Source organism: Numida meleagris, chromosome 10, assembly GCF_002078875.1.
Source record: "Numida meleagris isolate 19003 breed g44 Domestic line chromosome 10, NumMel1.0, whole genome shotgun sequence".
In the NCBI taxonomy this organism is placed as follows: Eukaryota; Metazoa; Chordata; class Aves; order Galliformes; family Numididae; genus Numida; species Numida meleagris.
The window spans coordinates 6,523,014-6,546,892 of NC_034418.1; the positions used below are offsets into that span (position 1 = coordinate 6,523,014).

The following is a 23,879-nucleotide window of genomic DNA, read 5'->3' on the forward strand; positions in this document are numbered from 1 at the left end:
TGACATACACAGCAGGGATCAAAATCTTTGTGGCCAAGCAAACACTACAAAGCACTGGGAGCCAGTGTGTTTTATCACCCTAAGGCTGACTGGGACATGTCCTGTAAGTTCACACTCGTCTGTGTGTCCTGTCCCATATATCTCTTTCTTTTTTTAGCTTTGCCTTTACTGTTTTGTTTACACCAATGAACTGTCTGGAGCCTGTATCCTTGCTCTCCTTCAAAGAGAGTGTTAGAGTAGACATGCACGTGCAGTATCTTCTTCAAAAACCTCATACTTCTACCATTTCACAAAACCCCAACATTTTTGCTGCCTACAGGATGGTGACCATTAAACAGTTCTAATACCTTTGAACAAGCTCCTTAAGAAGTACCCTGATAACCTGAAGCTTTTTTTCTATAGGGGTTTCATGTAGAATTTTCACACCTCATTGCTGATGGTAATAGACTGCATAGTGTAACACACACAGCTGGCAAGATACTTCCTTGAGTGATAAAAAATGTTTTATGTGAAGGTAATGAAAGCTTAGTCTTGCCTAGTTGAATAGCTTTAGCTGCCAATTTCTAGACCAAATCCTATCTGAGAAAGGACATTAGCTTTACTGCATCTTGTTTCCTATGTAATCACTGTGCTGCTAGTATTGGTTTTATTCACTCCTGTATTTCTTTTAATATTGTTTTAGTAATTCTCCTTCCTTAAGGGGAAGGGAGCATTAATCAGCCAAGGCATTTAGCACCTATTTACATTAATATATAGACAATGCAGTGATTTAGAATTCTTTACATCTTTTTGCAGGTTTTTCACTATATTTCCTAGTGTCTTGAGGATGCCTTTCCTCACGACACTTTACAACAAACCTTTGCAGAATGAATGGCTTTCATTATGAAATCAATGATATTCTCTCTAAACTTCAGGGGCAATGTCAAAGAAAAGCTACTCTAATTGCTAATGCTGAGCAGTTTTTATGACCAAACTCTACTTTCCAGATGTCAGAGCAATGCAGTCATCACCTTCTTCAGCACTTTTGCCCTCCCTTGTCACCATGGTTCTCTTTCTCAAGAACATGATTGTCAGCTATGGCTTTTTCTGTTCTTACTTCTTTACTCTGCTTTCTGTTCCAGTTCAACCTTAAAGCTACCCTTTTCAGCAGAAACAGTCTGAAGTCTACAATCGTGACTCTTCATAGCAGGAACCCCTGACCACTGCCTCTTCTGAAGCATAATTATACAGGCAAATTTTAATTCTGAAGCATAGGAAGTATTTAAGACCTTACACATTTATTTTAATTCCAGAATTTTTAATTTCTTTTTAGGAAGATCTACTGTACAGGCACAAAATAGTGGCTGTGACCAGCCCAGTTCTGGCCAGTCTGAGTTAGTGGACAGAGTGCCTGTTATTGTGTATAAATATGTTGCTAGTGTGGGGGGAAAAAAAACAACAAAGAGGGTAAAGATGGTAGTACTGCCTCTGCTATTGATGCACTAGCCCTTGTTCTCACACAGCTTGAAAAAGCTAGAATACTGTAACATGGAAATTCTGCTTTGCATGTCTATAAGTAACGTAGACTCATAGGTTTGGTGAAAGGCTTATAAACTAACAGGTTAGAAGTACTTGGCGTCTGTTCATTGAATGCAGGTAGTGTTTGGTCTAACAAATGTAAGTCTCTCTCTTGTAGAGACTAAAGTTTCTTTTACTTTCATTTTTGAAGTTAGTACTTACGTTTAGCTCTGATTTACAAGAAAATGCAACTGAAATCGTAAAAATTTGTCAGCATTTTGATATTCTCTTGATTAAAACCAGTTTAACTTGTTCCTTCCCTTTTTAGTACAGAAATAGACATCTGAGTCATTAATTTGTTTGCCCTCTTTGAGGTTGTTGAATTGTAAAAGAAATGAGTTAGCAGCCCTTGGCAGTGGAGGCATTGATGGAGACGCTGACAGACTTTATTTATAGCGTGGTTGCGCTACCAGGCATTACTATAATGCAATTCAATCAGGGAAGTTACTTTGACTTCTTCAAGTAATAGCTGTAGTTAAACAGCTTTATAAAGCTCCTTGTAGCACCATAGTGCTTAGATGATTGAATTTTTATCATAACAAAAGTATCATAGAAGTGGTTATCCTTAAGCTCTGTTTCACTTCAAAGGCATAGAATTGTCTTATCTCATTCCCTGTCTTAACTACTTTCAATGTACTGACAAGCACAACTGACCAATTAATAGAACATTTTCTAGTCTTATCTCATTTGTTATCCATGATGCTCTTCCATGTTGTAATTACTTTTCAATTTTTCATGACCCAAAACAGTAGATGTACATAATGAATACAAATAGCAAATTGATTAAATGTAACATGCATTGTAGCACCAAAGAGATTGTCGTTTGTTATTAATGAGAGAGATTTGTCAGGTTCTTGTGTAAAGGCTTGTGACACACAGCAGTCCAGACCTAATAGCTGCAAGACTGCAGCTGACCTTCAGCTTGTTATTTGTCGTGCAAGAAAAATAAGGAAGACACATGATTTTCGAGACAATTTCAAATTTCCCTTTTTTGGTGCCATCTCAATGTTTTCAAGATTAATTTCAAAGAAGACAGGTCAGGTTAACAGGTAATTTTGTGCTAAATGATGAGGCATTGTAAGGCAATGAATTTCAAGGCTGAAGCGATTTTGTTGGTGCCAAATACTGATTTTTACACAGATGAAACTGAGGCCTTTTCCTGAGCCATTGTGGCCAGCAGCTCAGTAGTCAGGGAGCTCATGCAAGAAGTGCAAATAACTGGTGTTCAAATGTTTTTCCCTGATTTATCAACACACAAAGTATATACTTTTCCTTTCTCATCCTTACTGAGTCACCTAGCCATCAGTCAACAGACTGCTCCAAAGCCTTGTTCAGTTGCTCCTGATCAAGTTGGTTCATTTTACATAAGTTAAGTATCCATTGACTATGCACTGGGAAAATATTTTGGTGTAGGCAGGGAGAGTTTATGATTTTGAGAAATCTCTTTCTTGTCAACATTTGACAAGAAGTTTATTTGAAATCCAGAAGTTCTTTGTGAAATGAGAAGTTTTCTTCATTGTACAGAGAATGTCATTGGTTTTATTAATGAACAGCAAGGGAAAGTTCAAAAATGAAAATGGCAATGCAGGAAATTATTTCCCATCCTTGAACCAAGGGAGGTCTTGTTCCCTTGGTTCCATCAAAGCCGTGGCACTCCCTTTGGATACAGATAGTTTTTGTTACAGTTGAATAGCTCCAGCAGCATCAAATAAGCTTTGCATCTGCTAAAGTCTGCCTCCTGGTCAGTTTGTTCTTGCTATGGGCCATACTCAATTATGGATTACAAAAACAGGTTTTCTTTCAAATTATATGTTACAGCGTGAACGTGTATTATTTACCTAAGTTTAACAAATTAACTGGAGACCAAACCATGCAAATCTTGCTATTCAATTTCTTAGAATTCTGCTTTCATAAGGGAATGTAGGGATTTTATTGGCATTTTCTAAAACAACATTTTTGATCATAAAGCATCTGAAGCATTAAATAAAATGTTATGCACTTCTTATACATCTCAAGGTGAGGAGAATCTTTGAAATGTATTCTGAAATTAGAGACTATATTTACATAATTTATACACTGAGTATTCATAAAAACGACTACAATTGCAACTCACCTGTCATCAAAAGTAAAAGCACAGAAACAATGGCCAAGACTGAGGCAGGGAAATAGTGTTATGGATGTTATTTCCTAAATATTTTCTAAGGAACAGTTTCTATCAGTTACTGAGGAAATTAAGGAAAAGTGACAAAGCAACAATCATTTCCAAGCAATAGTTCTTTTTTCTTTTCATTATCTGTGCTGTCTGCCCTCAGATCTCCTGCATTGTTCAGATTTCAAAACATTTCCTGTTGTAATAGACAAGCAGGAGACATTCCACAGGGTAAGGAGGAGAGCTCTGCTCCTGCAGCAGCCTTAGCTGGGGCAGCTCTGGGGTCTGCTGCTAGACGCTGGCCCTGAATAGCCAGGGGAGTCTTCATTACTTAGGGATAATTTTTCTGGGCTCAGAACTTGGTTTGGGTAAACCTGTGAAAACTGGGCTATAATTTAATTGTAATGAGCTGCTTGTTCTATTTGTTTTCTTTTCTTGCCTCCTAACTTCCCTAACAGTACAGGATTACTACCACTTGGCTTTGGAACCACTTCTGGCTCATCAGGTTTTTTCTCTCTGCCCTGCTGCTACCTAAGGTTGTCTCAGGAGCACCTGTTTCATCTTCTGCAAGGATCTCATTATTAAACACAGGTCCTGAGTAGGATTTACACCCTTCCTCTGGAAACATAAGAAGCTTGTGTCAATTCTTACTCTTTCACAGACACATGTCAGCTTGTTAGGGACTATTGTTTATTAATAATTTAACAGAGGAAACCTGACAGGATTGGTCTCTTGGTGATACAACAATATGAATATTTAATAATGACATGATGATACATTTCTATTAACACAGCTAGCATTCTGCACTTGAGCACGATGGGATAATAGTTCTCTTTATGACTACACAGTGATTAATCTATTTATGTAATAGGTGAATGTCCAAAGCTACAGTAAACAGTACAGAAGAGGCAATGCCTTAGGACCAAAGTGGTAGAAATCCCTAGTGATTTTCCCATAGAGTACTGGTATTTGTGGACTATGAAAGGTCTGTTTTCTCTGAGTTAGAAGTTTGCCTGTGCCCTTTGTGTGTACCCTCTTCTACTGTTCATTCATACTTTACTAGGCTAAAGAGAAATTAAATAGAAGCTCTTTCTTTGCCACGCAGTTAATTAGCTGCTGGGGCATTCTCTTCAATAATTCAACTGCACTCTGTCCAAGAGGTTAGTCTGACCCTGCTCATTGCCCCATAGCATCAACGTTGATTGTTGCTGCTTTTTTCCTATTGAAAACCTGTCTTCCAGTACTCGGGTGCCAGTATGGGCTGGCATGTCTCTACTCTGTACAGGATTTCATTTCTCCAGTGAGTACATCTCTTTTAAATCATAGAATCATAGAACCTTTTGAGTTGGAAGGGACCCTTAAAGGTCATCTAATCCAATTCCAAATTTGAACGGCAATTCTATTGAGTTTTAAACTGTTAATTTATAGCTTCATAACAAAGGAAGAGCAAAGGAGTCATGCAAGAGTTTAAGCTAAGGATGGACAAAAAGAATCAGAAAACATAGGAACACTCCAGCATAACCCCTAAATTAACTCTTTTTGTGGAATGTGAACTTCTCCCTAGGCTGCATAGAGGAAAGGAAAGAGGAGTCTGACTGGCAGCACCTCAGTCTTCCTCCTACTCTTACTTGTGGCAGGTGACAGGAGGAAGGCTCACCAGCACAGTTTATCAGTTCCTGCCCTCTAGCATCTCTTCCAGAGTCCTTAAAATATCTCCTGGGGAAACTCCATTAACCTGATTCCACATTAGAAAAGAGGGGAAGAGTATGAGTTGTTCTAGTGACTGCTGTGGGAGAGTTTGTGGAGCACGGTATAGATTGCTAAAATTAAGGAATCTTAAGTGCCTAAAAAATTCTGGGAGGAAGAGAAAATACAGACTTTGTCATTCTCTCTCTCTCTTTTCCATTTATTAGCATCTTCTTATGTATAAAGTTGTGCAGTTGACCTGTGAGGGGAACAACATATTTTTACTTTTAAAAATAAATCTATTTGATTTTTCTGTAAAATCCATTATTTTCCAGTCTTCCTAAGTGGTATTGAACATAAGTTTTTGAAACTGGACTTAATTCAGGTCATAATTGGAAAATTGTTTGAAGTTTTTTTTTTCTCAATTCTGTGTTTGAATTTATGTAACTGACAAAACAAGCCAACAGTTTGTAACTTTATGATCAAAAGTACTGCTTTTTCTCTGCTGATTTTCTTTACTTTACTGTTCAGAGCTCTGTTCAGAAACTCATGCCAGTTCTATGTATATTGGAGCAGAAGTACTTATCCAATTAAATTGGGCACTTTTCTACAACCGTGCCTCAAAAATCTATGCTGCTCAGTCAAGTGGAGGTAAACTTTGGGCATTGTACAGCAAGGACAGGCTTGTTCTCAGTTGTGCACAGAGACATGGAACTTGTTCAGTGTGGAAAAGCCGGCGGTTTAGCATATACGTTGGTTGGTACACTTGATACAAAATGTGCTATATACTGCCTCTGAGCTGCTTTGAAATCTGAGGCCCACAGGCTTATGCTAGCAATGCATCTAATATATGTGCACACATAAAAGTAGTCTTTCCTTCCCTTTCTTCTCAACTTAGAGGAATATTCTAATTAGTTATTGCAGGCAGGAGAAGAAGGGGAAGAAATTTGGAGCAAGGGAAATGTGTGACTGTTGACTTTGCAGTAGCCCTGTCAAAAAAATGTATTCTACTTTTAATACATACCATTTGGAAGCAAAGCTCCTTTTAAAATGCTTCGGAACTCATGTCCTTTTTAATTGCCTGGAATTCATGGCGGCTGTGTGAGAAAGCCATAAACATATACAATCATAAAAACACATTTAGACAACCCAAACAGAATCAGTGCCATATTATTTTAGTTTATTATTCCTAGTGGAGTACAGATTGGTCTTCCTACTTTGATATTTATTTATACCAAAGAACTACAAGAACATAAATGCCACTCTTGGGATAATCCTAATGCTGGGGCTGAACAGAATACACATTGCATCTGTCTCATTTGCAGTAAAATGAAGGCGTGTTTAGGTGTAGTCCTGCTAATGAAGGACAAAGTTGAAGGTCAAATGTAGTCTTCAAAATGAATGTGTCACCATGAAACTGAGAGAACTGTGTTAAGAAGTTTTCTTAAAATATCAAATAATGAAGAAAGGGAAAAGGAAAATGAAGCCCTTCGGTTTTATTACTCCTTTTTCTTTGAAGCCACTTAAGGATTCTGCTCAAGACTTTAGTGCTCATATGAAAAATTAATGATGGGTTTTTGGTAGACAGAAAGCCTTCTTATTTTGCACATGATTAACAAAGAAAACTCAATGCAGAAGCGAGATACGCAGCAGGGGGTGGTTCTCTCGAAGGCCAGCTCACAGCTTCACACCAGAACATTTATTGACATGGGAAAATACCCACTTTTATCCAAAGACAGTTAAACAGATAGGATATGTGCAGAGCTGTACATAAGAATAACAAGGAACAGATTCTCAACAAAGGAAAATGTCAACCAAAATAAACAAACAGCCTATCAGCAGGCTGACCCTGCACCACGCCTGTGGGCTGTTTTGAGTCTACTGCAGAGCCAAGTGCAGTGTTAGTCTTTCACTAGTTACTGTCAGGAAGTAAGTTATCGGCTGAAAGGCTGGAGGGAGGCTTCAGACACTCTTCCTGTAGAAGAAAAGCCAAGGATGTGTAGGCAGAATGTGTAAGCCAGGTCTGCACCCTGTTCACATGCTATTTTGGTTTAATGTTCCTCACCTACAAAGATCTCATTCTGGGGGGGCTGGGGTACTTTTCTCACAGGTCTTTCCCATATGTAACATCACAATGTAAGGCCACGTGAGCTTGTCCAACTTTAAGCAGCATGTTTTAACTCTGTTGTTCCTGTGTATTCCTTTCAATTTTTAAACGTTCTTATTTTCATCTAGTCAGCTAACTTGGTGCATCTTCTGGGGATTCAGAAGGGCCATCTGCTACCAGCACCCACAGGAGGAAAGCCAGCCAAACAAGGTATAGTTTTTACAAGTTTTCATGTAAATGCAATGAGCTTTAATCATTTTATTCATTACTGGTGTATATTTATGATTTTCTCCCAAGTACAGGAGGAGCTTATAAATATTTGTTAAATACATCAGTGCACTACAAAGAGCTGATTGGGGTTACGAATCTCAGGTCAGACTCGGGGTTTCAGATGTCAAACAGGAATAAAACAGATCACCCTGGGTGAACTGGTCCAGAAAGTTTTTTCTTTCCTTTTCTTGTTATGCAAGCAAATGGAAAATGATCGCCTAAAATACTGCCATTATGAACTACAAGCTATGTTTATCTGTAGGCTCAAAAAGGAATTCTTAGCTTTGAAAGTGCTATGTATAAGTATATATGAAAGGTGCTGAATTAGTGTCAAATGAGCAGAAGTGATGTTCCAGAAAGCTGATTTCATTAAAGCTTCCTTCCATGTGGCAATAATGAATGCCTCTTGCTTTTGAGGAAAGGAGATGTAGTGAAAGTTAAAGTTGGTAAGAAGTGCAGAAGGAAGCAAGGTAGGATTTATTTTGAATAAGTTATTTCAAAATGATAGAGAATAAGTTACACTAGATTTAAAAAGGCATTAAGCTTCAAATAGAGCATCTGATAGCAGCATTTATGAGCTTCTCTAGAATGCTTCATCTTTTGTCTAATTTGGTTTATAGTTCCTTTGCTTGAGCAATTCTTTTGAAGTTCTCTACAGTGGTGGCACTGAAATGCAGTGACTAGTGTACAGTTACAGACCCAGACTGGCTGAGTGATAGAACTGACCAACTGCCATTTTCACAGCAATTATGTGGTTTTTTTCTTGTGGATTTTTAGATCAGATCCCTGCAGGAACAGAATGAGTGGAGTTTTTATTTTGTTACTATGAATGTTTTGATATTGAAGTAATGATTTTTTTGATATTTGATAATAAAACCTTGAGATTATAGTAGTGGAAGCCTCAGAGTAGCTTTCATAATGTATTGATTTTGTGTTTCATAGTGGTGGTTTTTTTTCTTTGTCGCCATCAGTTGTTTGGTTTCTTTAATTATTTTTGTGGATATTTCTCTCTGTGTTTTTGTCTACCAGCAAGTGCTGCTACTTACAAAGTATATACAAATAAGTATGTTTACATTACCCTATCAAGAGCTACTAAACAAATGCAGAGCAGCACAGCCCAAGTTTCGTACATCATCACATTCAGTGGGAGCTTTACTTTAAAAAAACAAACAAACAAAAAAAACAAAGATCAGACCCTATCTGAGAGCAGCTGGAGTGTTTTTGATTGGTGAGACTGTATTACAGTCTGTAACTCAAGATTGATTTAGGCAAACTGTAGGTTTTAAGAATTAATATGGTTTGTACCGCTCAGTTGTAAAATCTCAAAAACAGGAATTGTGTTGCCATGTGTCATCCACAGAATGTCCTGAAGATGACATAATTGTAACTACAGCTGCAAAGTGCAGAACCAGAGGCTTGCCTGCAAGAGCTGTGCCCTGTGCTCCTTGGAGCCTCTCGCTGATGTATGCCATCGGGTATCCCTAATGCACCCTCACCAGCTAAGATGCAATTGCTGCACTGGCTTGTCCAAACTTAGCGTTGTGCTGATGAGTAGCAATAGTGATGAGCGTTGGTTTGTCCTTTGGCTGCTGCTGACTGCTCAGTAACAGTGTGGATTTGTGTCTCCTTCCTCTCTGTCACTGAAGGGAGCAATGCAAGTAACTTGTAAGAGAGAAGCAATATTAAGTTTATTGTTGCAAGATAGCAATTTAACAGAATAATCATCATAAATATGACACTTACAGGATTTAAGATGGCAGGGTTCACACGAGACCAACTGCAGTGTATCTGGGGGGGGTCTCAAATTAGTTGCGCACCTAAGGATTTCACCCTATTGGAGTGCAATACTCATTGCAGTTATGTGTTGGCTGTCAGCAGATGATTGTGAAACCTCAAGGAGTCTTCCCTGAGAACACTCACGGGGAACTCCCAAGCTACAGCCTGCTGTGGTCCCAGAGAGCTCTAAGAGGTCTTGCTTAGGGACACTATTTATAGGATCACGAGATCATTGACTTTTAGTCTGTAATTTTTCATTATTTGGGTCTTTTTCAATTTTTGGCTATCACATAGCCAAATGGCTTAGCACATAATTGTGCCTTCATCAGTTAGCCACGTCACCAGAGCTCTGGATATGGTTGGGGGAGGCCTGATCATCCTGTGCCTGTAGCCTAAACGTAACAGGGGGATGATGCAGGGTCAGGCTCCAACATGCTCTGTAGGTAACAGGAATGATGCTGTGATAGCTCATAAACCTGCCATACGGATAAAAAAGTAATGATGATGTGTGAGAGCTGCTCCACCACGCTCAACCCAATCAAAAATGTCCATGAATTCTTGCAGGTATGCATTTATTTTTTGAGACATGCAATGCTTTTGTATTTTGGCTGAAATTTTCTCACAAGCTAAGAAGTTTCTTTGAGGCAGTATGAGAGAAAAATAAGGACAGACAGACAGACAGCGGTGTCATGACCCTCATTTCCTTAGGAAACCAAGCTAAAAAAGAAAATATAACCTCAGACCCTTTGCTGAGGGCTTTGAAAGCCAGGATAAGAACGTATGTATCCCAGATTAGAAAAGACATCTGTGGAGATTACTTTGTTCTTGTTGCTACATTAAAGGAGTCAAGAAAAGAAACCATTGTGAATAGCTCTTAATTCCTTTTAAATGAACACTATTATTATAATTATTAGTAAGATCATTAGTGTGTTTAACTTTTCAAATTTTAAAAATGGTCACTTGGTACAACAGAAGCTGGAGTGGGCTGCCTGGGGGGCATAGTGTAGCTGTGCATGCAGAGGTGTCCCTGGCTCTGACCCCACTCAGGGGGCTCTGGGGAGTGGGCTGCTGTCATATACTGTGATGGTCAAACCAACCAGGAGAAGAGGCTGCATCAGGAACTCTTCCCCAGATCAGGCCTAGAACAGAGATCAGAGAAGATTTCGATTTTTGTTATGTGCAGCAGCAGGGAGGTTCAGGTGTGGTGCAAGCTCAGAAGACGAAAGCCACGCATCCTTCCAGGGCCACGCTCACCTACGTGCTGTAGTCACTAAGAGGCAATTTGTAAGCATTTAGGTGGGTGTTCAGTATCTGCATGATGTGACTTTAAAGCTTTATTGAAACTCTTCAGTCAATTCACCAGTGACCTTGAGAGATCCTATCGTGTGTGCTGGCGATCGTGTACTTGATGTATTTCCATATGAGGCACTAAACCCTTCCGTATTGGAAAAGTCATTTGGTCTGTTAGAACTTGCATTGAAAAATACAAATATTTCATAAGGACAACCTGGCAGATTATTCTCAGGCTATTGATTCCACATTTTGTTCTGCTGAAAACCTGCTGCTAAACAGACCTCCCTACTGGGGACCCTGAGCAAAATGGCCATTAGAGGAAGAGGCTCTGGGGATTTATTGATTAGACATGAGAACACTAATCATGCAATAGCAAAGACTGAGCATGCTGTTGTGATGACTATTTGCATAAACAGCTAACATTTGAGTGTTGGGAAGCTAGATTCTGTCAGAACATTAACAGTAGCTGTCCCAGATCTGGTCGTATCCCTTTGCCACATCCAGCAAGGCAGCCAGTTCCTCAGGCTTCTCATTTTCCAGCATCTAAACAAACAATAAATTAGCAAATATATTTGCTGTGCTAGGTAGATATTGAAAATGAAAATCCTATCTCCAGCAAACCTACAGGATATTGTTTTGCCTCTCAAGTATACTCAAAAATGGCATCAATTTGGGATTTTTGAAATGGCTAATGATTTTGTATGATTCTTATAATCCAGAACTCAGTTTAATTAATTTCAATCAGTTCTTGTAATCATAATCTTCTAAACTTTCCTTCCTCCTGAGAAAATGCTAATGTCATCTTCAAGTATTCAAAAATGAGGAGGCCCTTAGAATGATGAGCAAAACTTTTGTATAGTTTATTCTTTCCCACTTCAACTTTCTGATTTTTTTTAATGCAGTTCATCAAAGATACAGACTAAAAATGAGGATGGCATCTTTCTACACTGTTTTTAGACAAATGCCAAATTTTACACACATTTATACATGCATTTATAACTCCTAGCTTTATGAATTAAAAAAAAAAAGTTAAATTGTAACACTCATCCTCAAACTAGGCAACACTTACTAAGCTGTGTTTGCCACAAAACTTACCTGTATGAGATACTTTGAAGTTTCCACATGGGTAATTTCTCTTTTGTCAATGTCAGCTGGTAGGGTTAGTCATGAAAAGCACCCACAAGTGTATTCACTGAGGACTTCACTTGAAGAATAATGTAGATAACCAGAAAATAAAACTTGCTAACAGAGAGGGTGTAGGTCATCAGGGGACCCTAACCAGGCACTGAGCTGGGCTCTGAAGAGTGTGCAGGTGTTTGTCAGAGACAGGGGAAAGTCAGTCAGAGAAACCAGTGGAGGAAGGTTGTGTATTTCATATCATGTGGTCAGCCTTTGAGAGAGGTGCAACCTTCGTGTGCAATTTTTTAAGCACCGCTGGTGAAAATGCATAGCTAATGGTGGTGAGTATGTTAAAAAATTGTTCTGTAGCTGAACCCCAGCAAACAGGGTTATTGTGCTCTTTGTATCTGTTGTAGCTTCCCTGGAAATAAATGGGAGACATTACTTTCAGAGAAACCTACACACATGCCCTTGTGTATCCGCCTTGCAACCTAAACCCTGCAGTAAAACATTCACTACCTTTTCTAGAAGCATCTAGAAGTAGAGGCTGAGACAAATAATAATTTAATATTGTTTGTGCTAGGGGCTGGAGCCAAAAAAATCTAGTCTGTATTTCCACACACATGTGGATGCAAACTGCACTGGTCCAGTATTGCTGGAGCTTCCTGTGCTGCTATGCTCTGAGGCATGTTGGAAACAACTAGTTCTGAATGAATATATGGAGACAGTGCAGTGCCCATGATGTAGCTCTTCAAGTGCAATATGGCTTTGTTTATTAAGGTAGAAATCAAGATGGCCCAGACTGAGCTCTTCTTTCTTAGACTAGACTCCCTGTGACTATGGTACTCTGTACCTGGAGACTACAAGTCTCAGTTCCTTGCAGATGGAATTCAGCAAGGTATCTTAAGTGCTGGTACCTCCACAAGGTACTTTACCAGGTAGGGTTCTGAAACACATCATTCCTTAAACGACTGTTTAGCCTGCTGGGGGACTGGAGGATTCATTCCGCATCTGATAAGAGGAATCAAATTGTCTGTTCAGTGGGATAGTCTTTCTGTTGTAGGGATGAAAAATCTCGGAGGACTTATGCTCAGTGGTCTTGTAATTAAATGTTACACACTTGATGAGCATTGCATTGCAAGCCTCAAGGCTAATTTACATGTTACCACCAAAATGTCTTATTTCAGTTTGCTTGTAAAAAGACTGTACAGGCATCGTTGCACGTCACTGCGAATAGTTTGTTTCAACAGTGCTTGGGTAAGCCTCAACATTACTAAAAGCTGAACATAATTACTGCTAAAGAGCTCTATACAGAACCAATACTACTTCCCCTACAATAGCTGTTTTATTACTGAGATGGCTTTCCTGATGTGACCGACAATGCTAGGATCACAAACAAGTGGCCTGCCAGCTAATAAAGAATAGCATTTTTGGGAAACAAAGTAGTTTGATTCAATTATGGTATTATGTGCATAATTTTAGTGTGTGTCACTTTTCCAACAGTTGCCCATAATTCACAACAGTAAAGCAGGGTAGGAGGAAGGAGAGAATAATGAAAGTAGATAGAAGAAAGTTGTATGAATAGTGATAGCTATGATATTGTTCTAATGTATTTACTGGCACATTTAAATGCTTTATGTAGTAAAAGTTACTTTCAGTGATTTGGGGTCACAACTCATGTCAGTGTATTCATAATGGATGAGTGACGAGAGAAAAAGCTTCTCAAGCCTCCAGGATCCATTTAGCACATGTAGCTTTATCAGTTTCTTGTTTTGAGAAGGTCATCCCACAAGTAACATTTCAACAGAGGCATATCAGATGGACTGAACTCAGGTTTCTTACAATTCACAATTTCTTTAATACTTATTTGACTGACTTCAAAGCAATGCTAAAGCACTGCAACCACTTATTGGAATGTATTAATAATAATAAATTAGAATTTCATTCACTGAATTCAAGCTCTTAAGAAAAAATAACCTTGTGCAGAAGCAGAAAAAAAGGCAGAGAGATATTAGATGACTTACCCAGTTTGCAGCATGGTGAGCAGGAGAATAAGAGACAGAAACTCTGGCCCCTGTCCTTTCTTCCAGATCATCTTTCTTGTGTTTGTGCCACAGTAAAATGATTTTGCATATGTCCTGTCTTGGAAATATGAAAAATATATGCAATATGCAAAGCAGCCGATGGGACTGCATTTTAGAGTATATCATCATTTATGAAATCTAGTAGCCTGAAGAGATTGCATGCAATTAACTGCACACAATCCAAGAGACTGCAGCACTTTACTGCCCATTTGTAAGTAAAACCCAGTATGCAAAAGCGCTTAGGCCAGTGGGGTGAGCTTCCATCGATAAAGGACAGGCAGCGTGCAAATGCAATGCAACACAATTCTTACACTTCAGCCTTTAAGAATTGTGCTGACCCTTTAAGAAAATGTAGTAATGCAGAGTCATTGAATGCAGCTAGGCTTCTTCATTGGTAAATATTTTACATAATCTAGATGAAGAAATCCATGCTTACATGAAAAGCTGAAAGAATAATTAAAAGTCATCAAGTGCAAAAAGTCCTTTTAGATTTAAATCTTGGCAAATACATAACAATGAATGATGTTGGTAAACTGTGAATCATTCCAGACACGGGACTGCAAACAAAGCAAAACTCCCATTATTTCTTTATTCTGACCATCAAATGATCTTTGTTATGAATATGCTCATCCTGGTGGCTGGCCAATACCTGACTGGATTCCTTATGCAGTGCTGTCTAGCTCCCTTTGTATCACTGCTGTTTCCATCCCATGTCTCACTGTTCCCCTCTGTTACGTTCAATAAACAGAATATGCTTGGTGCCACTGCTGATCTGCTGAGCCAGTCAGTGTCCAGCTCAGTGACTCAGACTTGGTCTCAGCTTCAAAAGAAAAATCATGATGCCTGTCTTTCTAGATTTGAGCCCCTCCAGTGAGTAGTATCACAGATATAATACGGATGCTCGGTAATTACTGAAACAGCAGTTTGTCACAAGCTGCTGGGGGCACTGATGGACTAGTGCTTTGTGGGTATAGTTACGGGAAGGAATATGTGAGAAAATATGGTAATTGTGACAGGCTCAGCTTGGAATTGTTTGTGTTTTCTTTTCAGGGATAAAATGTACATGTGGAAGCCATGCATTTAGAGAGCTAGGTACCTATTTTTATCTATCGTTCTTTCCACCTCTCCGATATTTAATATACATGCAAAAATTATTCCAGTGTAGATGAGAATCTGGGCCAGGCAGTAGCCACATCTACCCTAAGCACAATTTGTATCTCCTGTGAAGTTCACATACATCAGCAGTTTCCTAAACAAGTAGATTTGGCTCTTGGGAAAGAACAGAACAGCCTGTATATCCCAGCCACCCTCCACACCAGTGCCACTAGGGGGTCCTTATGATGCTGAATAAATAAAAAATCCCTGCTCCACAGCCCTGAGCTTTGTAGCAGATCCAGAGCTTACTGCAGCGTACAGGCACTTCCCTGTGCTCTGTGAACATGAAAAAAAACCACAGAAATCTAAAACTTCACTCTTTGTGTAAAGCAGTTCTGCTTTTTATTCTTTTTCTCCTCTTATCTTGTAGTGCAAATGCAGCTTCAGAAATGAACAAAAACATCAAAATCCACAGATTGTTAAGTAAATTCAAGACTGAGAGAGGATGAAAGAAAAAGAAAATGGACCTGGAGCCTGATAGGCTTTGGATGAAGCTTTACAAGAGTTGCAAAGGATGCTGTTGCAATGGGGACCCATCTGGACATGCAAAGCACAGGCTTGATTTGCTGCACAGCTGAAAACGCAGTATTTAGAGGTGGGAATGCTCTGCGTGGCCGAAGCATTATTAATGGCACTCTGTTTCATAGCTTCATAGTATTTAAACTATATTCTAATTACTGAATTGAAGACATTTTGTTTTCTGAGATACATCCCTCTCCCTCAAAGTAAAACATCGTATTTCCATTCAGCATTTTTTTTCTAAGTAACACTTGACTCTAGTAATAGGTTTCCTTGAAAAGCCATCAGTGAGTTTATGGCACAAGTAGCTATGTCTCTCCAGCCTTTATTAATTCAGACATACAAAACCTAAGCATCTACATGTTGCGGTTGTTCTGTTTGTGGCACTGCTGCAAACTGATAGTGTTTCACCAGAAAACCTCTCGTGTCTGCAGCTATCCTATTTTCTTTCGTGTCACTCAAGCGAACTGCCTTGCAGCTTGCCTGCGCCGAGGTCGGAGCAGAGCCGCAGGAGCTCGCGGATCCTGCTGGGGGCTGACGTGCCAGGCACCCGCTCAGCCCCTGGGACCTGTTGGTGCAGATGCCAGCAGAGCTTCCTAGCACTGCTGGGAGCCAAACGGGCTTTTGCCTGAGTGAGTTCTGGGGGATGGGGCACTCATTCAAAGGCACAAACTCCTTCAGCACTGATGTGTTCAGAAGATGGAAATTAGCAATATTACAAATGCAGAAAGCAGCAGATGAACACGTAACATACTGAATATGAGCTCACTCCTCTTTTTGACCAGCTGCTCCAAACACAGCAAGCCCTCTGACCACTGCAGCTGCAGCCTTTGGCCTTATTCATTAGAGGTATTTTGATGTACTGTGAGCAGTATGGAACAGTATCCATATGCTCATTTATGGGTTAACCCTATCCTTGTTAGACTCGTACTTTCCAACCTGAAGTCATGAGTTTGGTTGGCATGCAGGGTTTTGCCCTCCCTTTCTGCTCTCTCAGCCACTGAAGTAATCTGAAGTCATTTTCAACTGAAATTTTTTACGTGTTACCTTTATCTCTACTTGCCAATGTCTTTAAGTGCTTAACCCCATACCTCTTAGTGCCACCTCTTGCTTCTGGAAAGCAAGGAGGAGACTTCCACCTCCTGCTCCTGTTGCCAGCATCACTGTGGTTTCCCAGCACTGAAGAACCAGTGTATACTGAGCAGTACTGATGCTATACTGGGTTCCCGATGGGTATGAAGATGTGATTAGTCGATGTCACAAAGATTTTGGAGGGCAGGATAGAGGAGAAGGGAAGAGTATTATTTTCTTTAGACTTCATCTTCTGCCTTCCCTTGACATTTGCCCCACACAACTTGCCTCTGTCACAGTGTGCACTTCTTTCTCCTGCAGAGGCTCTGCTTCTTTTGGAAAAGGCTTCCACAAGGATACCAGCAGCATTAAAATCCCACTTGGTCCACTTGTTTTTTTACCAGCCCTACTCAATTGCCCTGCAAAAACAGAGGAATATTTTCCTTGTTCTCAGGAGTAAAGTCCTCCATTATCATGCCATGAAAGGAAACAGGCTGTTTGGTAGCTAAGGAAAAATGCTGACTTTAAACCAGAGATAAGGTTCTATCATTTACACTAATGAGCTCACTGGTGGGAAATTTGTAAAATTTTATGATAAGAAGTAGCTGTAGTCAGTATTTGATGGAATTTTCTATTTCTTTTTTTTTTTTTTTTGCTGAAAATACACATAACTACTACTAATTTTCCCATCCAAATCCAGAGAGGAATAAATGCAGTGAGAATTGTCCCAGCTGAAGTTCAAAGTAACCCATTATTTTAGGGGGTTATTCTCTAACCACAGGTTGATCTAAATTCTGTTGGGAAGGCTGTAAACACATTTGACTGGTTAAATAATGAGTTATTTACTTAGAAGGAGGAGACCTTAATGAAATATTAATATTAGGATTTTAATTGCTGATGACTTGTGGTTAAAAGTTGAGCCTCAAGATCTGATAGTCACATCACGTCAGATTTTTATTTTTGATGGAAATGTACTCTGAGATTGTATGTCCAGTAAGTGCTACGAAAATGGGGAGGTATCTAATAGCCTTTGCTGGTATATTCTGCCAGAGCACTGACAAACACTGATGAAATCTTCTAGTTACTGTAGGTTACAAAGACCTAGACTGTTCTGTTCAGAACCAGAATGGAAAAATCCAGCTGGAGAGAGCAACCCTGCTATGAAACTGGTTTAAGTGAACGCAAGCAATAGGGTGACAGTAAGCAGAGGAAAAGAGATGTCTTCAGTTGAAGGGCTGGAAAACTCTCACAGTTTGGCCCCCATTGTGAGACATGAATGAAATTCCAGCAAGTTTTCTCTCCCCCTCTGATTTTTTTCCAGCCTACCTACTGAGTCTGAGATGTTTAGACTTCATAGTGTCCCTGGTTTGATGCTTGGAAAAGCTGGCCAGAGCTGCAGTACCGTGCAGGGACCTCCTTGCATGACCACTTGCCCCTATGTGCAGGGAAGAAATAGGTCCTTACAAAATATTCCATATGCTGGTTGTGCCTCTGCAGCCTTGCTTATGGGTAGCTCTGCCTTTGCAGAGCTCTCTTCTCCTAAGGGTCATGGGTTTGACTCATCACTTTGATAGCATTTTGGGAATGGGTGTTCGGTTGTATTACAGGCACTAATCTCATAGTCGAAGTAGCAGAAAAGTAAGCAATGAACATGCAGACTGGGATATGGGTTTGCTACTGTTGAGAACAGAAGGACAGATGAATTGGAGCATGTAGTGGATAGCAAAAAGGTTTGAAGGAAACAAGAGGGATAGATGTTCTATAGGCTTACTGACATGTTTTTTTACTCCTGTAAGGTGCTGGCAATATAGGAAAGCAAGATAAGATGACAAAAAGATTGGTCTGAGAGACTGAGAAATGGCTGTGAAGCTGGTTTTGCACGCAGGTGATCACAACTACTATCATCTTTCAAGGAAAATGTGTTTTTCACAAAAATATAGTCAGATCTGCAGCTCTTGTTGTGCATCTCTGTCTTCATACGGCTTTTATCACTCCAAGATTTGAATTTGCTAGTGCACAAAAGATTGTATCTAATGTCTCCTTCCTGTCTAGCTTCCCTCCATGCTGTGCCCATCACTTTGTACCTAGTACAGATGAAATGCTGAAGTGTTGCAACTTTTCTGTGAGAGGAGCAGCCGCTAGAGGGGAGGATGTACTCTGTGAAGTCCCCATCAGTACCCTGTTACTGAGGCTTCCTCAGTAAGTAAAAAATAAATAAATTTTAAAAATCAGAATTTTACCAATCATTTGTAGGCTGTCCTGGTGGATCCTTTCAGATAAAAGATATCGAATGAGGTTATTTTTAGTGTTGCAGTTTCAACGCTTATCTTGAAACACAGCCAAAACTAAGGGCCAGGAAAAAAAATCATTGGCTAAATTACACAGAGAAGATTGGATTACCTGTTCAAACACAGCTCTTAATTCTGCATTTAAATAGAATCCCCAAATACAACAGAACTGTTGCAGAAAATAAAGCTAACCAACAGCCCCTAATAACCCCTAATTATTAGAAGCTTCAGTTAAAATTTGGACAGTGTTGGTTTTAATTCTTTTAAATCAGAAGAGGCAGCATGACCGTGGTATCCCCATTTACAATTACAGTGAGCACACACGCTGTTCCAACACATGCTGGCTTTAGCTGAGTGTTCTCTGGCAAGTTGGCTTGGGATTTTGCCCCGATAAAATACAATTACCTATTTGAATAGCAAATAACTTTCAATTTGAGCTATTTCTTTGTAATGATGCACTTGTTTTGACAGAAGTGTCTGACAAGAAAAACAGGTCAAGCTCCTGACATTGGCATCTTTGCTTGCTTAGGAATTTTTTGTACCTGGAAGAAAACCTGCTGATACCCTATCCAAGCAACATTCATGGCATCGGTAAATACAAAAGAGATCTGCCTCGAAGGAAGACGCTCCCTCAAGGTAAGACTGAAACCCAGTGTTACTTTAAAATAAGAAAGAGAGAAAAGCTTGGCAGCACAATGGATATATGGACAATTACAGCTGTGTAAACCGGCATGTTTAATGGTTGTTTCAAGGATAGTTTTTTCAAGTATCTTTTACATTGAGCTAATATTTTTCTCACTTTTAACATTATCCAATGTAATGTATAAATGGGAGATTAGAAGTCAAAGACTGTATTGCAGGCACCCAGTGAAAAGCAGCAGATGACATTACCCGAATTGTCTTAATAAATTTGTTCTTCAGAAGGCACAGAACCCAATATCCACGCAGCCCAGTGATCCTTCGAGGTCAGTGGTTTTATATTTTTACTGCTGCAGTCCCCACTTTGTTTAAGATCATCTAACAGCTTCCCTGTTAACCTCCTGTTTACAGCTACTTGTAAAGATCAAAAATTCTCATTTCTGAGACTGACATTTGCCAAAATTGCAACTGGAAAATGTGAATTTTTATTTCAACATTTTATCATAATCTTTGTGAACATTTTAAAATACTTCAAAATACTGGGAAAACACTAAGGTTATTTTGATAGTCTCTGGGCAGAAGTAAGATCTGAAAATAGAAAATCAGAACTATTTCTCTATAGGAAATAGGGCATGATTAAGCTTGGGAACCAGTCTGGTTTAATTGGATCAAATAAAATCACAAAATGTTTGGATATGAATATATGCAACTGTCTACCTGGCAGTTGTTCTTGGGTACACACCTCAGAAAGCTTATGCATTCTTTAGCTGTTCATGTTACTGCCTGGGTTTTAGCCTCTGTGCTTGCTTTCTCCTACAACCAGAAGTAGTCATGAGAGAATTCCCTTGGCCCAGTGCTGTTCCCCGCTGGCACCTGAAGCAGCCTGCCTGTGCCATTCTGTCCTTCCTCTGCTGTGCAAAACCTGTGCTGGCAGGCACGGAGTGCAGCAAGTCTGCAGCCATTCTTATTCCACAGGGAGCGGGCTGACAGATCGCTGCTGCTGGGTGGGACCCCAACAGCTTATCTGCTCCTGCTGTGCGCTCTCTCTGGACTTGACCTGCTCTTTGACATACCTTAATTGCTTGCTGTGGAAGCTGAAGGTGACACTGTAAGCAAATCACCATAAATACATGCAAATCTCTCTTACAACTGCAAATCAAACAGTTGTAGTAGTGCACAGTACAGATCAGGAAGAGCTCTTTTGCTCTAAATCTCATTTTCACACATTTTCAGACTTTGTACAAAATGCCAGCAGATGCTAGGGAAGAGGGGTATCTGAAGTTTATAAGGGCAAAGATGGATCCCTGAATTGGCTTTTTGCTGTTCAACTAATATAGCAGAGAACAAACTGCATTTTCAGAACTGTGAACAAACCACACTTCATATAAGTTACCTGGTTACAGGCCAGACCTTGTATTTATAACTCAAGAAGGATTAAATCAAAAGGCATGTAGTCCGTGAAAGGGTGGTTTTATACACAGCCAGCTAAACTCTTGATAAATTGTTCTCTTGAAGGAAAAAAATAAAGGCTTCTAATAGATTTTTCTGTACTTGTTTTCAGAGAAGCTTATGGTTTCTCCCTTTAGAGGCTTTCTTTATAAGGGAAGCTAAAGTTAAATGCATAGTGAGACTGAGTTTCCAAGGGTGATTTCCCTAAAACAGGATTAGGGTTCACTGACAATGTAATGCAGGGCAGGTAATGCTGCTGTTGCTCATGGTTTGAACTGCTTTATGGCTAAATTATATTTCAGTTTCTAGAGGTATCAGTTCAGTACCTCTGAGCTTTCAACTTGCTTCTGTTATGGTGAAAAAAAACCAAACAAACTGGTTTTTTTGGTCTTCCCATATTTTCTTTCTGGACTAAAACAAGCAATTCTTTCATTGTCTGAGCAGGACAGTAACCAGTCCTGAAATGGAGCACCAGAAATTTATGAGGATCATTCAATTATTTTTTTTTCCTCCAGATTATTTCCAAGTTGATGTTTTTCTTTAAGCACGGCTGAAGCATTAGAGGAGTTTTACAGACTGACAGTCCATTCTGAATCTGTAAACCAGACCAGCCAACCAGCCACATAACCAGCTCAGGGCTAGCTACCATGAGGTTCACCCATTTTCTGCATAGCTGTAGAAATATTTTGGAAGACAAACCCAAAAAAAGAGCCCTACTTGAGAAATACCTTCATTTCAGTCTAATGCCAATAACAAATACTATCATTTGTTAATACATTGACATAATTGCCATTGTATCTGAACAACAATTGCCCTATTGTATCTCAGTGACATTGATTACAAAGCAGTTTGTAATTAGATGGAGTCGTGTAATTCATGGCCCTCTATAAACATCTGGATTTGCAAATCTGCACTCCTAGCTTGGGAGCTCTCTGCCACACATCACTAATTAAGCCATGTTCTTATATATCAGTACATACTCCTGCTGAGCATCCTTTCTTTGTTCCCAGTACAAATAAGAGCCTGTTGTCAATACAGAGAAAACCAACGTAACTGCCTAAGCGCAGTGTGTGGCATTTAATGAAGTAATATCTCATTTACGTGGCTGGCATTACTGTATTAAAGCCAGAGCTGCAGAAGCTGGGTGCTACAGCACCAGTCAAGTGTGCAAGGCTGACAGTCCATGGGAACGATGGTGTCCAGCACTGGAAGCTTTGCACTTCCTCCTGCCTGTCTGCCCACCCCCTGTTTGCAGGGTAGGGCTTCTGGGAAATCGACAGATCTGTTCCTTTTCCCAGCCCCCCCAGTTCTTGTTCTCCCTGTTACCTCCATCCCTCAGAGCCCAGGGAGCTGGGAACCAGAGCCCCCCTTGCTTCTCCCAGAGGAGTCCCCTGGAATCACCATGGGTGAACTCCAGCTGAGGAGGGAACCCATCAAAACAGCACTACAGAAAGCAGTGCTGTAGCACAAGAGATCTATCTGTTGTGCAGAGGAAGTGCCTTAAAAGGAATATATAGACCTTTTTTCACACACACACACAAAAGCCAAGCAGACACAGGTATGGCAGAACACAGCCAAGCACTCAGAACTTCTAACAAAGTTGTGCTCCTTCAGTTTGCATTTCCCTCTGCCATTTCACCAGTACTGACAAGGAAGCAAAATCCTTATTGTGGCTGATTCTGATTTGCTTTAGCCTCTTAGACATATTTAGAAATAACGATTTTATTTAAAGAAAGTTTCTGATTCTGACCTTGGTGCCCAGTTCAGCCGCGATACAGCAGAGACCAGAAGCTGCCAGCGGGACAGCTCCTGGCAGCCTGTGCGTGGCTCCTCCCTCTCCATTTCAGGCTTCGCAGGAGTTATTGTTTCTGCTATCTCCGACGCCGCTCTGACCGTCTTCCTTCCCCCGTCTCCTTGTTGCGGTTGCGCTGCCCCCAGCCGCCTCCGCGCTGCTGCTTCCCGTCCCGCAGCGGTACCGGCTCCCGCACGGCCCGAGGCCATGGGCTACGCGCACCCCGACCCCCGCACCGCCCCGGCGCGCCAGTAGGAGCAAGGTTTTATTGGCACCCGTTTGCAGAGTGAGCGATTTGCCAGGTTAACACAGTGAGAACAGCCCAAATAAGTGAAAGCCTTTCCCAAAATTTGTACCGGTTTGCACACTTGGAGACCGGCTTTGAATGATACTTAACTTCCAGAGAGGATGCTACCAACTCCAGTTGATTTTAATCTCTGCATACAAGTTTACTTTTGCACGCCATCTGCCACTTAGAAAACTTTTGTTGCAGCGCTTCATTTCTCATAGTTCACAGTGAATCCCTTTTGCTCCAGTCCGGTTTTGGCGGCGGCACCTCCGGCACGGACGCGGCGCGGGGTCCGTGGGCCCGGGAGCGCCTCTCCGCAACCAGAACGGCGCCGGGGCGCGCCGCGCGGGGCCGGACCGGAGCCAGGAGCTCCCTGGCAGCGGAGCGCCGTGCTGCTCGAAGAGGGCTCGGCGAGCGAGGAAAGTTTCTTGGTTACAGCCGGGACCGCGCCTCTCGCTCGAGCCCTTCCGCTCCTGCGGAAGGGGACGGCGCGGTCAGGGCATCGTCCCGTAACGCGGGAGGGGCTGGCCGCGGAGATCGCCGTGCGTCCCGACGGTGCCGCTCAGAAGCGGCGGGAGGCCTCTACCCCGCCCGCAGCCGCTCGCTTCCCGCATCCCCGCCCCGCTCCGCGCCGCC

General features: G+C 40.8%; 1 long non-coding RNA gene across 10 annotated transcripts in view; it reads right to left on the minus strand.

The window, feature by feature from the left end:
- LOC110404369 overlaps positions 1–23,879 on the minus strand; it is a 41,484-nt gene that overhangs the window by 17,433 nt on the left and 172 nt on the right. For 8 of the 10 annotated variants that reach the window (XR_002442197.1, XR_002442194.1, XR_002442195.1 and 5 more), the window contains exons 2-4: positions 22,913–23,716; positions 13,982–14,099; positions 6,417–6,489 (exon numbers count right to left, since the gene is read on the minus strand). This is a non-coding gene — a long non-coding RNA (uncharacterized LOC110404369). The remainder of the gene's footprint in view (positions 1–6,416; positions 6,490–13,981; positions 14,100–22,912; positions 23,717–23,879) is intronic. The other 2 variants (XR_002442189.1, XR_002442196.1) reach the window with 2 other exon arrangements.